Here is a 14,039-nt window from a genome sequence, read left to right as displayed (position 1 = left end):
GTTATTGTTGACCTTCAGCTACAAGTGCAGTAGATGTGCTGACCATTCTATCCTTCCCGTAGACTTCCTTCTGTTGAATCTGCTCCAACTCATAGGTTTTTAACACTCCATAGAGCCTATCCAAAGAAATCTCACTCAGATCTCTAGCTTCTCTAATAGCAGTGATTCTATGTTCAAGATGAGTTGACAGTGTTAAAAGGAACTTTTTGTTGACCTCCCTGATTGAATAAAATTTTCCATTGATGTTCAGGTTGTTGATCAACGCATTGTACCTCTCAAACACTTCAGTAATTCCTTCTCCTGGATTTGATTTGAAATGTTCATACTCAGAGGTTAGGATCTCCAACTTGTTCTCCCAAACTTCCTCTGTGCCTTCATTGATCACCTCAATAGTTTCCCACATGTGTTTGGAATTTTTACAGTTCATCACATGTCTGTTCATCAAGGGATCAAGGGAATCAATTAAAATTAATTGAAGGCTGGCATCCAAGGAGATTTTTCTTTTCATCAGGAGTAAAATCTTCAGGATCTTTAGGATAGGTTCTGGCTTTGGTGATCACAACATCATCTACTATCACCTCTGGTTCAATAACCATCGGAGTTTTTATCCCCTTCTTTAACAAGTTTGAATATTTGGGATTTGCCACTTGTAAAAACAAGAACATCTTCTTCTTCCACATAATATAATTCTCTTTATCAAATTGTGGAATTTTAACGGTTCCAACTTTTTATGAAGTCATTATGAATTTTTGAATGAATAAAAATTCAAGGAGTTGAAAAATCAAAAAAGTCTAGGATCTTGATTTGTTCGTTAATCAGAAGGCTCTGATACCAATTGTTAGGTCCCAATGTGTTTGTAAAAGGGGGGGTTGAATACAAACAACACCAAATAATCGATAAATGCGGAATAAAAAATATGAAACAAAATTCAAGTTAAATAAGAATATTATTAAACTTCAAAGGTGTTATAACAACTGTATCGATTACAAGGAATTAATCTCAAATTAATTATCACAAATTTAGAATAAATTCGACATGAATTTTTTCTATTTTTGCAATAATTAGAATCAAATGCTAAACGCGATTTGAGATTAAGTTCTAGGGATTTTGATCCGCTAGATTGTTACACAAGAACAAGATAAAGATTTCTAGTTGATTGAATTTAACTTTACAATCTAGAAATTGATCTTGAAGTTTTGCAGAGAAGAATGTAATATTGTTCTGCTTCTTTTTCTTTTTGTTGTGTTCTTGACTTCTGTTTGTTGGATGATTGAATTATGAATGAATAACTTCTGCTTCTATTTAATCCAACAGCCGAATAGAATGAACTGGCATGACAATCTCTTTTGCTCAACAAGACTATCGGTAGGACTATTGTTTAGAACTGGGAAGAAAATCAGAATGAACTAGCAAGACTTTCGGTATGACAATCAATTGTCATACCGATTGTCATAGTAGTTCAAACAGATTGTTTTTGCTGAATTAATAAGTGATTTTAATCTAATAATAATTCTGGTAAGACAATCAACTGAATTAGCATGACTTTCGGTATGACTATTGATTGTCATACTGATTGTCATACTAATACAATCACTTGTCTTGTTGAATTAAAACAGATTTTTAAACAAATTTAAATTCTGAAAATTCTTAATATTAATTCAGAATTAATTAATCAATTAATTTAATTAATCAAATAAATTAATCTTTTGCAGATATAATTTATTTTCTTAATTAAATTATATGACTTAATTAATTAATAGAGAATTAATACTAATCTTGAGCAGCATCTATTCTTCTGTATATCTTCTGAAAATCACTGAAATATATGAATCAATTCCACCACTTCAATGTTGACACTCGATGTACTGTCTGGTTCATGAGTGACTAACTTCCGTGACGTTTCTTCATGTCTTGACTTTGACACTTTTATTTTCTTCAGATTAAATCCTTGTAATTAATGATACTCTGACGAGATCTCTGTCACTTGATTAAATCCACGATCTTGATTTATATCACTGAGGCTTGATCAATTTCTAGAACTTCTTCCAGTGAATTAACTCCTCAAGTCTGTAGATGAACCTTATTTCTGAATCCTCTGACAGATGTTACTTTGCGAGATCTCTCTGACGGTAGATCCACTATTTACTTATTACATTCTTATTTGAGTTGAGTTGAATCCTCGAATATACAAATAGGCTATGACATATGACTTACACAAGGGTGGAGAAAAGAAGAAGGAGGATGATAAGAAAAATGATGAGAAGAAGAGAGCAGGTGAGAGAAGGAGTAAGAGGAGACATGATGGCTCAGAACAACAACAAACCCTAAAAATCCAAACACAACTAGCTCAACCTTTAGCTCAACCTTCAAAATCAACTATCCCAAACATCAAACCTTCTCTAACCTCTAAGTCAAAGTTTCTGTACAAATAAACTGCAAACACCTTTCTTAAAACACCAATCACCTCAAACCAAACCTGTCTCAAAAAAATCACTACCTTACCTTTAAACAAGCCTTCACTCAAAATCAACTTCAAGCCTGTTGGGAAGAAACCTAGGAAAGTCAAGCTTATAGAAAAAGTTGAAGTTACTGAAAAGACCATCTAGAATTATTTCAAGAAGAATGATTTTCTACCCTTAAACTGGTGCAGTTCAGATGAAGATTATTTCCAATAACTGGCTGAGGAAATAGTTAGAGTCTGGGTTGTTACCCTAAAGGAAATAAGAATATACTTTCAAGATGGGTCCTTCACTTTTCTTGGCAGCAATTTGATGGACACTCTTTCTCCAACAGAAATTAAAAGAGTGATAAGTTTGTTGAAGGATAGGGATACTGCTACAAGAGCATGGAGATCTGTTCTAGCTTAGTGGTTGGTTGAAAGGGAAGAAAAAAGAAGATAAAATGAAGCTGAATATAAGGAAAGAAAAAGGAAGTATGATGATGAGATTGAAATGCATATCAAAAGATCAGAAGAACTGAAAGCAAAAGGAATGAGTAGAATCTCTAAAGATGGAAAGTTTCTTAACATCAAAGATGACCGATTCTCAAGATTTAGAATTGATTTACTAGACAGTGGTTATCCAAAGCAAGCCAGGATCAAACTAGTAGAAGCTCTAAGTGGGACACCTATTGTAGAAGAACTTGAAATTCTTGTTCAGTTAAGGGATATCCTTAGAGAAGAAACAGAAGCAAAAACAGTTTTTACCTGATGTTTGTGACCACTTAGACTCTGTAAATCTTCTAATGTATAAAAGTTGTAATATTGTCAATTTGTACGTTTTAATCTTAGCTTCCATCAAAACTTGGGGTTAGTCTTGTTAACAGGCATGAATTTGTGTTAAGCAATCTTCTCACAAATTGGGGGAGATTGTTGTGCAAGACATGCATGTACTTTAACAAGACTAAGTCAAGTTGACAAACCTAAGTAAGTTGTATTGTAATCTTAGTTTGCATTTTTTATTGTAACATAAAGTCTGTAAAAATGTCAAAGAGCAAACTAGAGTCTTTTTCTTTTAAACAGTATCAAGCCTAAGAATTCTATCTGGAAGAAGATCAAGAAGATCATGCCTCAAAAGAATTATGAAGAAGCTTGGAGTTGAATAAATATGTTTTGGAAAAAATGTTCTAAGTCAAGATCTCTACAAGTCACAGATTTAGTGTTACAGAGAAGTCATTCGAGAACTCCAGAATGACTTATAGAGAACTCAGAGATATCGACAAGCCAAATTGAAGACATGAAGATTGGAGATATTGACAAGACATTTCTTCACTAGAGAACTCAGAGTTATCGACAAGTCAACATTCATTAGAGAACTCTGAGTTATTGATAAGTAAAAATTCCACTAGAGAACTCAGAGATATCGATAAGCCAAAATTCACTAGAGAACTCTGAGTTATCGAGAAGTCAAATTTGACTAGAGAACTTCGAGTTATCGACAAGTCAATAAGCCACTAGAGAACTCGGAGATATCTATAAGTCAAAGTGAAGATACGAAGACTAGAGATCTCGACAAGCCAAATTCTCTTATAGAGAACACAGAGACCTCTTTAAGTCAAATTTACTATAGAGTATTAGAGATCTCGATAAGCCAAAATACTTATCGAGATGTCAAGTTCTCTATAGACCAAACTAGAGATCTCGAGGTAAAATCTCAAAGTACAATTTACAGACCAGTTCAATATCCAAGATTAAAAATCAACAAACAATCCAACCAGCTGGATTGACAAGCCTACTAAAAGCAGCTTCAAGAGTGTGCAAGATTAAGGGTGAAGATTAACTGACAAAGGAAGATCAAAGTTAACACAATATGCAATGATATGCTAAGCCAGAAATGGAAGATATACTTTTCCTAAACTGAAAATGACAAGTGACAGTTTACTTAAGTTAATAGCATATCTTATTATACACTGTGTAAACCAGCAGTTAACTAAATTATAAAGTTAACACTGGTCCTTTGTTAAATGTAACAATTTTAGATGAGGAACTCTTGTATTCTCTCAAGATAGAAGCTAATCTCTTTATCAACAAAGAGCCTAGAAATTTTGTAGCAAAACATTCTTAATTTTAATAAAACATTAAGTGAGTTTTGACAGATCTCTGTTCTTTATTATTGCATTTTTAATTTCTGCATGAACACATTTCACTACAAGATTTTATTTACTTTGTTCACAACCAAAATAGTTCAATAAAAGCAATAAAACACAAAAAGCATTCACCCCCTTGTGTGTAATTCATTACCTAACAAATCTCAAACTAAAATACCCAAATCTCAATTAAAACCCTAAAATTAAAATTGAAAATTGATGAATTTAAACATGAAATTGACAATAAAATTGGAAAGTAGAGATCATGAGCTTTCGATTGGTTACTTACATGATGATGTTGTAAAATACATGCTTGTACTTTAACAAGACTAAGACAATTTATCAACCCTAAGTAAGTTATATTATTATTATCTAAATTTGCATTTTATACTTGTAACACTTAAAATCTGTAAAAATTGCAAAGGAGCAGACTTGAGTATTTTTCCTAAAAATAATATCAAGCCTAAGGATTTTATCTGGAAGAAGATCAAAAAGATCATACCTCATAAGAATTTTGAAGAATCTTGGAGTTGAATAAATCTATTTGGAGAAAAACATTTTAAATCAAGATCTCTACAAGTCACAGATTTAATGTTATAGAGAAGTCATTCGAGAACTCCAGAATGGCTTATCGAGAAGTCATTCAAACTCCAGAGATGAGCAATGTCTACTTGATGGATGAGCAACATCTACTCAACGGATGAGCAATGTCTACTCGATGGATAAGCAATGTCTACTCAATGGATAAGCCATCATTACTCGACGGATAAGCAACATCCACCAGGAGTAGAGAAGTCAGGAAAGCTACTCGAGAACTCAAGAAGATATCGACAAGCAAATTTGAAGAACTAAAGATTGGAGATATCGACAAGTCATTCCTTCACTAGAGAACTCAGAGTTATCGATAAGTCAAAGTTAAGATATGAAGACTAGAGATCTAGACAAGCTGAAGATCTCTACAAGCCAAACTCATTACGGAGTGCTAGAGATCTGGATAAGCATATGTAGTTATTGAGATGTCAAGTATTCTATTAAAACTAACTAGAGATCTTGAAGTATAGTCTCAAAATACAGAATTGCAGATCAGTTCAATATCCAAGATAAACAATCAACAAATAATCCAACAGCTGGATTGACAAGTCTACAAAAAGCATCTTGAAGAGGGTGCAAGATCAATGGAAAAGATTAGCTGATAAAGGAAGATTAAAGTAAACACGGGATGCCAAAGATATGCTAAGCCAGAAATGGAAGATTTGCTTTTCTATAAATAGAAATGACAAGTGACAATTTAGAAAAGTTAATAGCATATTTATTATCCATTGTGTAAACCAGCAGTTAAGTGAGATATAAAGTTAACACTGGTCCTCTAGTTAGAAGTAACAATTTAGATCAAAATTCTTGTAACACTCTCAAGAAGAAGTTGAGCTCTTTAACATCAAAGAGCCTAAAAAATTTGTAGCAAAACAGTCTTAATTTTTAATATAAAAATTAAGTGAGTTTTGAAGATTTGTGTTCTTTATTTTATGCAAGTTTAATTTCTGCATGAACACTTTTCTATACAAGATTTAATTTACTTTGTTCAACCATTATCTTTCAAAAAAATCCTAAAATCAGAAAAAACACATTCACCCCCCTCCTTTGTGTGTGATACATTACCTAACAAGTGGTATCAGAGCCAAATTTGAAAGTAAACAGATTCAAGATCTTGGCAGATTGAATACATAGAAAATTAGTAGCATCAAAATTCCTACCTTTGACAAACCTAACTACACTCTTTGGAAAAAGAAAATGATGTTGTTAATCAGGATGGCGAATCCATTCTACATTCAAATCCTCAAGAATGGACCCTTCATTCCTATGGTAAGAGTTGAGGAATCTACAGATGGAGACAAGGTCATACCAGCTCATTATGCTCCAAAAGATCCTGCTGGGTATTCTGATCCTGAAAAGGAGAAAGTTTCCCTGGATAGCAGCTTGCAAATGATATTGATTGAGTCAATTGACAATGTGATGAACAACAATATTGTCAACTGTGACACTGCCAAGCAGATATGGGAAAGGATTGAGATACTATGTGAAGGAATCGAGGAGGTTAGATCTAATCAGAGAAGGATACTGATTTCACAGTGTGAGGGTTTCATGGCTAAGCCTAAGGAAAGCATTACTGATGTGTTCGAAAGATTCAATAAGTTGATAAATGACTTGCAGCTTCATGAAAAATACTATGAAGCTGAAGAGGTAAATCTAAAGTTCTTGCTTACTCTTCCTGATCATTTGGAACAGAAAATCTCAGCAATCAGGGAAGGAAGACACTTGAGCAGAATAACTCTGGAAGTTCTATATGGAATTCTCAAAACATATGAACTAGAGATGATTCAAAGGTAATCATTGAGATCTGGCCAAGGACATGTTGTAGATGGCTCAAGTGCTTTAATAGTAAATGAAGGTCAAATATCTAATGATGAACCAAGATCTCATATTCTAGTTGCCTCAAAAAGTGAGCAGAGAACAGTTGATTCACATGAGCAAATCATACTAGAGTTGGAAAAGGATGAGTTCTATACTCTTGAAGAACTGGATGAACTAGATCAGTCAATGGCCTATCTAGCTAGAAAATTCTCTAACATTAGAGTAAAGAAGCCAAGGTACTTCAAAAATAAAGGAAAATCCTTCAACAAAGATAACAGCTGGAAAGAGAAAGGGAAGTACAATTCTGACAGCAAGAGTGGTTACAAAACTGGATCTGTTGACAGATCTAATATAAGGTGCCTCAATTGTGATGAACTAGGCCACTTTGCTATAGAATGCAGGAAACCCAAGAACGCAAAGAAAGACAAAGCTTATCTTGAACTGGAAGCAAAGTATGAAGCTCTTCTGAAAAAGCAACAGAGCAAAGCTTACATTGCGGAGGGAACGAGTTGAGATGATTCAGATAGTGATGAAGATGAGGAAGTTGGAAACTATGCTCTAATGGCCTTGGAGCAAGGTGAATCATCCTCATCAAAAGCACAGACACCAACTCTTACCACTATTGATTTAAGCATGAATCAATACAAGGAAATTGTTGAAAAGATGAGCACAGAAATGTTTCACATTCATACAAGCACGGTTGCTGCTAATGAAGAAGTTAGTAGATTAACAAAGATAAATAAGAAGCTCGAGAGTGAGAAGCAAGAAACTGAATTGTTGATGGTTGAGCTTGAAGCTTTAAAACAAGAAAATGCTTATCTCAAGAACAAGCTCAAGTGTGCAAATGAAATTGAAGCAGTGTTAAGGGAGAAGCTAGAAAAGAATGAAGTAAAGATGAAATCTTTTATAAATGCATCTAAACTTGTCGAACGGTATCATGAGAAGAATAAGCCATGTGCAAACATTGTTATTGGTCTTGACTATAAAGACATGAGTGACAAAAAGAAGACTGTAGGTGACAAAGGTAAAGCCAAGAAGACTGAGAATGCTCCAACCTTTTTGAAAGAGGTTAATGCACCTACATTCAAAGCATGTGTAGTCAACTTCAGTGAAGAAGAATTGATAATTAAGCAAGAAATTGCTGATAAAGATAAAGAGAAGAAAACTGAAGAATCAGTCCAGTCTTCAAAAACTGAAGAGAAGCTCATGAACAAACATATTCCCAAGACTCATGTTCAAAAAACCAAAGCTGAAGATGTAAGAAAGAAAAAGAGAAATAGAAATGGGAAAATAGGGACAAACAAAAACAATAATTTTGCTAATTTTGCAAATGCTCCTAGAAAGAAGTGTGAAAAATGTGGCTCCTCAAATCATCTAACTCACCTTTGTAAAAAGGTTGTTAGCAAGCCAGCTGAAGGAACTTGCAAATACAATGAAACAAATTCTAATGATCCATATTCATTCTGTGACAAGTTTGACTGCATTCCTTACAACATGAAGGTAATGAAGAGTTGCCACAAACTGAGAGTAGACCTTAAAGAATCAAGAAATGAGTCTACATCAGAAGAAAAGCATGCACAACAATCACTGAATTCTGTTTCTTCTAAAATTTCTCATTTTAATTCTCCTGAAAAAGTTAACAAGAAGAAACTACCCAACACTGCTTGGGTTTCCAAACACACTTAAGACTCAATGTGTGCAGGGCAAGTGAAGAAAGTCATCTGGATCATAGACAGTGGATGTTAAAGGCATATGACTGGTGGTAAAGCCCTGTTATCTCAGTTTGAGGAGAAAGCTGGCCTATTTGTGACCTTTGGAGATAACATCAAAGGATTCAAAATGGGATATGGCAAGAATGTTCTGAAAATGTTGTGTTTGACTAATGTAGTACTAGTATCTGATCTTGAAGTGAGTCTTCTCAGAATTAGCATATTGAAGACAATGATCTCAAGTCTTATTCAACAAGAAGAATGCACTGTTATCAGCAAGAAAACTGGTGGAGTTGCTCTTAAGGGAGCAAGGAAAGGAAGCTTGTTTGTTGAAGATTTTGACTCAACAAATAAGGATGGTATTTTTTACTTTCACAACAAGGTATCAGGAGAAGGAACAAGCTCTGGCTGTCTCTCTTGATTTTCAAGAATATTAAAACCTTGTCAAAAAGGAGTTGGTAAGAGACATGCCTAAGATGGAGGTTGCTCAAATTGAAGTTTGTTAAGTTTGTCAGACTAAGGAAATGAAGAAACTACTCAACAAGAGAATCATGGAAATGGAAGCTCATCTTATACACCTGAGTTTGATTGCACAACCTCAGGGGGAGAAAGAGGATCTTCAGATACTGGAAGGAAGCTCAACTTGGGATTATGACATTCCAAGGGAATCAGTTATGGAGATGTTGAACTTACAAATACATATTTTGCTGGATAGAAGGTCTCAACTTTGTCTTTCAAAGACCTATATCCTAATATCTTATTAAGCTTATTTTTGTACCAACAGAAAAACAAGTAGCTGACATTTTTACTTAACCTTTGAATGAAGCAACTTTCACTAGATTTGTAAGTGTTATTGAAACGCTTATTTCTTCATCCTAAGGCAAGAACTCAGCTAATGTTTTGTAGCAGATTAATCTCCAGTAAATCAAAATTAATTTGATTCAATTGAAAATTAACTGAAATATGAATTATAAATATTTCAGAAATCTCTACATATTTGTTTTTTAAATTCGATTAACTTGGAATTTTTTAAATTCTAAGTAAACTTCCTGGTTGTTAGTTTGCATTCTTAATATGTAAAATTAATACAAGGTAGAATTACAAAAACCAAAAGTATTTAGAGAACCGAGTTCTCGATAAGTATGAATTGACTTCTCGATAAGTCATTTTAAGACTTCTCGAGTGAGTTCTTGATAATTCAATTTACTGACTTCTTGAGTGACTTCTCGATAGGTTTAAAATGACTTATCGTTAAGTTCTTGAAGAGTTCTCTAAAAGTGTTCATTCACAGAGTTCTCTACAAGTAAAATTCTTGACTTATCAAAGGCTCAAAACTGAGATAATTTAAATTGATAAATTATTTTGGTAAAATACTCTTGGAAAATTTATTCTAATTTTATTTTGAATTCATTCAAGTAAAAGTTAGAATTAGTTCAGTCCAATTTTTGGACAAACTGGGTATTTATTTGACATTTCGATAAGTCAAGTTTGAGTTCTCTATAAGAGTAATTTAAAATGACTTCTCGACATGTACTTCACTTCTCTAAATGACTTCTCGATAGACAAACTCCAAATGTCTATTTTTGAGTTCTCGACAAGTCATCTTCTTTTACTATAAATACCCAGACTTCTCGATATATACTATAACTCACAGCTTTCGAGATCTAAAGTGACCTAGATTTCAATCCAAAACCGTTTTCTCTCTCGTTTTTCATTCCTTCTCAGAAATTTCTCTTACCCATTCATTCTCATCAATCAACAATGGCCCAACATGTTGCTAGGACATTTATTCCAGAGAAAGGAACCAACTATCTTACTTTCACTGATGCAAACCAAGCTCCTGATTGTTTCAAGGGGTTTGTGAAGCTGCTGTCTGAATCCTATCTTGCAGGTGCTTTGACTGCAAATCCAGTACTGTATATAGATGTGCTGCATGATTTCTGGACTACAGTTGTAGTGAGGACTGATGTTAACAACAATCTCTCTCTCTGGTGGTGACCTGCACAATTGGAGGACAATGAATAGAATTCAATGACCAAGATATGAATAGAGCTTTGGGGCTGCCAACTGAGAATCTGGTGGAGGTACCAACTCCTGATGAGCTGACTGAGTTTATGGACTTCATCAATTATGGTGGGAGAATCAACCTGTCAAGCTTAAATAGAACTAATCTAAGAAAGGACTGGTCATTCATCTTTGACTCTGTAGTAAGGGCCTTTACTTGCAGAAAAACAGGATATGACAATATCTCAAGTGTTATGCAAAAGCTGGTATATTCAATTGCCCACAACAGACACCTGAATGTTAGTCTATTGATCCTGGAAGAACTTACAACCAGGATAATTATGCCTCTGACAGCTAGAGGTAAGGAAATTTTCTTCCCTAGATTTATTATGTCCACATTAAATAATGAAGTAGCTGACATACACCTACTCAATGGTATATATAGTACTAAAATAGGCAACTGTAAGCAATTGTCCAAAATAATATTTGGCTTACTTACTACAAAGAATAAGGTGAATGTAAATCTGAAAATCACTCCATTTATGTTGGAGATATTTAGGACTTATCGTTATCCTTTGCCTGACATGAGATCCAATGCACAATCTAGTACAGCTATGATTCCTGAACCTGTGGAAGTACAAACACAGGATTACCAACAGGGATCTTCCCATGCTGCAACCATTCTTTCACAACCTTTAGAAGCTATGAAACCAACTACCTCATCTTCCTAAAAAGGTGAGGTCAGTAAAAGGAAGAGAAAGGGGAGAAACCTAGCTGTGATAAATGAGAGTGGTGAGGAGAGTGCTGAAAGAGAACCACCTCTGGTCAAAAGATCCAAAGGAAACAAACAAACTGAGCTGACCACTCTATCTTCCTCTACATCCTCCCAACATGATGTAGTTGTAAAAACAACCAGGAGTGAGTCTGCACAGCCTGCACAAGAAGCAATTCAAGTGTATAGTTGGAGAAATAAGGAAGGCACTGACTGTGAGAGCACATCTCTTGAAGCTCCCTCATCTATTTAGGGGGAGCTTCCAACACTCACAATTGAGCAACAATCTCTTCTATCTAATATTTCTTCTATTTTAATTCCACTTGAATCCATTTCTCAAGTGCACCAAAAATCAAGTGACTTAGCTCAAAAAGCCTTGCTCACCACCCAGACACCTCATTTAGATGGTGAGAGGCTACATGCTGGGGTAGACCTTGATGACACTATCACAAAAATGGGGGATTCATCAGCCTTTACTGAAGACCCCATGGATACCTCTAATGCACCTTCATGTGCAAAACAGTCTTCACAGACTGAAAGGTTTGAGGGTAGTACTCCTGAGGGGGAGCTATCTAAATCCTCTCCAATTTAATTGGAGGTTCCTTATGAAGGAACAACTCCCCTCATAACCCTAGCAGAAATTGCTTTTGCAGTTGAAGCTAGGAGTACACTTTCCCATGATCCTGTGATGGGAGAGGCAAGAATAGAACATTCAAGTGCCAGTGTTGCAAGACATACAAGGATTTGAGGCTGGTGCACATGACAGTAACCCAGTCAAATCCCCTCTAATTCAATTGGAGGTTCCCACAATAAGTGGAGGACAACTCACTTTCAAAACCACAGAGCAATCTGTGAGTCAAACTGTGATCTCAGTCACAGGAGTTTCTGATGAACCATTAAGCTCTCAACCTCAACAACCTCACATACTCTCTTAGTGGCTACAAGAATCTGCCTCTCAACCAACTTTTGTAGATGATCTACTAGTAGAGTAGATCTCTGGACTGCCCAACATCTCACAGCATCTTCTAACTTCAAATATGAGCAACCAAGATTATCAAGCCAGTATGCTTGCTTATAATGAAGAGGTTGAGGAGAAAAAGGAGAAAATTGTCAATAATGTTGAGCCAGATGGTAATGTGGATGCATGGCTGTCTGAGGACTTTACCTTGGAGATGAATCCAGTTCTGGCCAGATTTAAAGAAGAGTATGTTACTATTCTGAGCAGCAATGCAAAAGTCTTAAGTCCAGAAGCTGTCTATGATGCTATTACAGATGTATACAAAGCTCAGCTCAAAGCATTTCATCTGTTTGGTAAAGCTCTTGAAATCAAGCTCACTGGTCATGAAGACAGAATCAGAAAACTAGTGAATGAGAAAATGGATAAGATCATACCATCTCAAGAGCAGATCTCTTCAAAATTCAAGCACTCTTCTGAGCAAATGGGTAGGATGGATCTTGCCTCTATTGATAAGGAAGTCAAAAACCTCAAACTATCCTTCACAAATCTCCATACAGTGATCCAGCAACAAATTACTCACTCAAATGAGACCAAGGTCCAGCTGGATCAACTTCACCAGAGCAGATATAAGCCTTTAACATTGCCGATGGAAGGGATCAAAGAGGTTGTAGAAGAACACTTTGGCATATCTAGCAGCTCTTATCAGCCTGGATCCACCTCAACAAATCTGCAAATTCAGTCTCTACAGGATCAAGTCACAGCATTGCAAGACTCCAACTCCTCTCTAACTGCACAAGTTCAGGCTTTGACATCTCTTGTCAAGAGCCAACAAACAGACATCCAAACTCTGATGGACTCCCATAAGCATCTTCAAATGCAGAATTCCATAGCTTTAGGAACCATCATGGATAAACTCAACATACCACTACCTTCTCTACTTGAACAAGTAAGACCTGAAATCCCTACTCCTCTTCTCATGCCTGTCAACAAGACTAAGGGGGAGATAGAGGCTAGGTTGGCACAGTCAAGGTCATCTCAACAACAAGTCCAAAGTGCTGAAGAGAGCTTAAGTTAAAAGGTTGATATTGGAATGGAGAGACTTGTTAAAGCAGCTGAGGGTCCCAGTCTAAGCAGAGAATTTGATGAACTGCTTAAGGCACTCAGAGTTTCTCTCAATCACAATTTCTTCACCTACCGGAAAGCATTGGACATGACAATAAACTCAATAAGAGTGATCTTGGTAACATCAATGACTCAGGGGTAGACAGATGTATGCAGGTGTCCCTTAATTGTCTTATCTCTAGGAGGGCATCTGAATTAGACATTTTGATAAGCAAAGTCAGAATTGTGATTCGTGAAGATACTCTCTTGCTAACATAATTGAAGAATGCACAAGTAGCTGCTTTCCCAGAAGCTTATCTACAGCCTAGCAAGGCAGTGGCATACATTTGTTGTACTACCAAACATTTCAAACACTTTCAAGTTCCTAAACAGTGTGTCATGGCAAACAAAAGGCTCATCATGACTCTTGAAACTGAACGGAAAGTAAAAAGGAACAAAACTGTTGAAGATGAGGAGATGATAAAACTATTGAGAAGATATT

This window comes from Apium graveolens, chromosome 3 (assembly GCF_009905375.1).
Source record: "Apium graveolens cultivar Ventura chromosome 3, ASM990537v1, whole genome shotgun sequence".
Taxonomy (NCBI): Eukaryota; Viridiplantae; Streptophyta; class Magnoliopsida; order Apiales; family Apiaceae; genus Apium; species Apium graveolens.
The sequence above is the reverse complement of the archived record's forward strand: the minus strand, read 5'-3'. Positions refer to the sequence as shown.